General features: G+C 41.9%; 1 non-coding gene across 1 annotated transcript; it reads right to left on the bottom strand.

Annotated features, from left to right (window-relative positions):
- Window positions 1-862: 862 nt before the first annotated feature.
- Window positions 863-946, bottom strand: Trnal-cag. The gene has a single exon. It is a non-coding gene; the product is annotated as a tRNA-Leu (tRNA).
- Between the last annotated feature and the right edge of the window lie 2,153 nt (window positions 947-3,099).

Below are 3,099 nucleotides of genomic sequence, written 5' to 3'. Positions count from 1 at the left end.
ATATCGAAAAAAAATGGTAAAAACACAAAAAAGTGAAAATCACTTTTATGATCAATTTTTGTATAAAACTAAAAAATATTCAATTACCGGTGAAAAGCACCCAGAACAAAGATAAAGAATACAGGATGTCCCAGGAGGAATGGTGAGTATACAGGGATACGACAGGAACGATCAGTCGATGATTGTACTTTAAGAGCTATCAGCACTTGTTCAGTACAATAGATGTGTTTAATTGCACCAAAGATGAACATGTGCTCATAGCGCTTACGGTACGCACTTTAGGGTCAGTGTTACTAGACCTTTTTACTTCGAATTATTGTTTCTGTCCCCTGAATACTCGCCATTTCTCCTGGGGCACCCTGTATAAAATTTCGTAACAATTACTTCCCTGTGACTTCTTTGTCAGATGACTCATTCCGGGGTAAATACATACTGAAAAATCATGTCGTTTGTCTGTGACAGCATATTCAAACGTATTGTATATTCCCATTTGTTTCTGACGTATAAAAAAAGGTTGAGTTCAGTCACTTTGAACCTGGTGGGTAGCTCCTGGTAATGAACAGGGAAGTTCTTCAGCTTCCACTCACATAACTGTCTAAGAAAGAGACTTATTACAACTGAAGGAGGTTAAAGTTTAACGGCGAATCGACATTAAGAATGAAACTCTTGTTCGATTTACAGTAAGGAGAAAGGTATCAGCCAAGACCTGATTATACCATCTATCGTGGTCAACATTCACCTGAAACGAGCTAGGAAAATCACACAAAATCGTATATCCCTGTTCCCATACATTATGTGTCATGAAGGAAACATTTCAGAATGGACCCAAAAGTGGTTACCGATACATGAAAGAAAAATTTATTGTCAGAAGTGGGATTCGAACCCACGCCCACAGAAGTGGACTGCGACCTGAACGCAGCGCCTTAGACCGCTCGGCCATCCTGACATGAAGCCAATGTTTGTCAAGCTATATTGAGATCGCCGCCACCGCAGTTTACGCAGCACTTTCTCTCGCTTGTGGGCGGCCGCAGGTTGGGGCGACTGGGGTGGAGTGGGGGGTTAGACAAGTGGCAGCGCCGCTGAGGGCAAGATCTGTGTTTGGCCCCTTCTTCAAAAATAGCACACGATTTTGTTGCTATCTTGAAAGAAAGGTTTGACGTGATTTAAATGCAAATTCGACGATACTGGGACTATACAAAAAATACTCATTAGGATGAAATATAGAATACGTATGATTCTTATTAAACACCAAGCGTACCTTCATAAATGGCATCGATCCGTGCTCGACATTATAAGAACCAATATGTTCCAAAAACGTCGGGCTTTAAAATGCTGTTTTGCAGGGGGTCATATTTACAGGCGGCTATTGATTAGAGACAAGAGGTCAACTTTTTTGCATAGCGCTCTGCCTAGTGACCATTTACATACTTATCGCAAGAATTGGCGTACTGTAACTATCTTACAGTACAAGACAATATTTGAACATTACACACTTTCTCCAGCCCAAGGAAAGTGAGGAAGTCCATTTGTTCTTCTGCGTTACGTGGGGTCTAGGGTAGACAGTAGGCGACTCCTAAGGAAACCCCGAAAAAACACTATTCAAGAGTACGAAAGAGACCAGTTGCAGGGATGGTCACTTCAGTAATTTCTATTCATGGCAGATCGTCGAAAATTTTACCATATTTTCTTAAGATGATATTTTCTTGGAACTTATCCGTTACCAAGACCGTAATATCCGGTCTGAGACGTAACTGTAGTTTTAGCTGACATCGTGGACGCATGGCAAGGGTTCTAGAGCAATTTCAGGGGTTCTGAGGTGATCAAACTATCTCATTTGTCACAACTTTTTCATCAATAACAGTTTACGACACGCTGTCTCTGAACAATGGGAATTTAACGCCTATATAAATACGCCCACAGTGGTACTACACTGAAAAATTGGGCTGAGAGGGTCTTAACATGCCTAAATAAGACTTAAAATTGCTACCGAAAATTATGTACAAATTCAGTAAAATATTTCTAATAACCTTTTTGCTCTTTTAAGATACAAATCATAAGAAAAAATGAAAAGGAAACGATTTTGTGTTAACCTTATCTTATACATACTTATTGGCTGTTCGTATGTGTCAAACTACATATATCGAAGTATGCAAATAAACTGTCAAAATTTTATTGACCAGTAGGATTCGCGTTGTAAAAGCAACACACCCTGCTGTAGTGGGGGAAAAGAAGGGAACCAGCGGAAAAATTCTTCTGCCAGAAAACAAAAGAAGCGAATACGATCCTCTTTAATACACTCTGACAGAAAAGTGGTAACCATTTCTCAGTCCTCATTCCGCATCCCTCACCAAAAATTATGACGCGGTTATTTTCACGCTTTTTTGTGCTGAAAGAGAGTAGCAACTCAACGCTGTGATGGCTTTGGTTTCACAGCTTGACGCTGCAGTGGATGGGCATCACTGTTGTGGGCCGGCCGTAGGCATCCAACGGACATCCAGCACGTCTGAGTCCGCCGATGGGTCCGCACCGGCGGCCAGCCCAGTTAATGCTCGCACTGAGGTTGACCCCTCACCCGCAGTCTAACGGGAGGTCGCCTTTGGGGCGTGGCAGGCGGCGAAAGACTTACCAGGGGGCCGAACGTAATGCCTCCCCTGTTAGTCTGAGACTAATGACCTCAGAAGTTGAGTCCCATAGTGCTCAGAGCCTTGGCACACAAAACGGGTCAGAACACTGTTGTAGAAACAACGAAAAAAACATGCCAAATTTAAACGAAAGCAAAATCTCCAAGATTGGTGATCTTATACAGAAGCTCGAAATTTAGCGCGAACTTCAATGCGAGGTGCTTATAATAGTTTCTACAACGAAACTAGGCAGTAAAACCAAAGATATCCTGGTCGTATGTGAAGTATGCTAGCGGCAAGACGCAATCAATACCTTCTCTGCTCGATAGCAATGGAAATACTATAGACGACAGTGCTGTCAAAGCACAGTTACTAAACACAGCCTTCCGAAATTCCTTCACCAAAGAAGACGGAGTAAATATTCCAGAAATCGAATCAAGAACACCTGCCAACATGAGTAACGTAGAAGTAGATATCC

This window comes from Schistocerca piceifrons, chromosome 3 (assembly GCF_021461385.2).
Source record: "Schistocerca piceifrons isolate TAMUIC-IGC-003096 chromosome 3, iqSchPice1.1, whole genome shotgun sequence".
In the NCBI taxonomy this organism is placed as follows: domain Eukaryota; kingdom Metazoa; phylum Arthropoda; class Insecta; order Orthoptera; family Acrididae; genus Schistocerca; species Schistocerca piceifrons.
This window is presented reverse-complemented; position numbering and strand designations above follow the sequence as displayed.